We start from the raw sequence: 222 nt of genomic DNA, 5'->3' as shown, positions 1-222 counted from the left end.
ATTTGAGAGTATGTGTGTTAATATACAAGTCTAGTGTGCAGGTATATATGTCCACGAATATTTTCATCTGAAGATTCATTTTTTCTTGTTTTAAATGCCTCGTCGTGGTTGTCAGGGAAACGCGGAAAAACATTAGCCTGCATCTACACTCTCTCTTCTCAAGAGGCCAAGTATGCAGTCCAATTACTTTGTTCATAATTTTGAACCGGGTACAGCTACTGG

This window comes from Penaeus monodon, chromosome 20, assembly GCF_015228065.2.
Source record: "Penaeus monodon isolate SGIC_2016 chromosome 20, NSTDA_Pmon_1, whole genome shotgun sequence".
Taxonomy (NCBI): Eukaryota; Metazoa; Arthropoda; class Malacostraca; order Decapoda; family Penaeidae; genus Penaeus; species Penaeus monodon.
Note: the sequence above shows the minus strand (reverse complement) of the source record.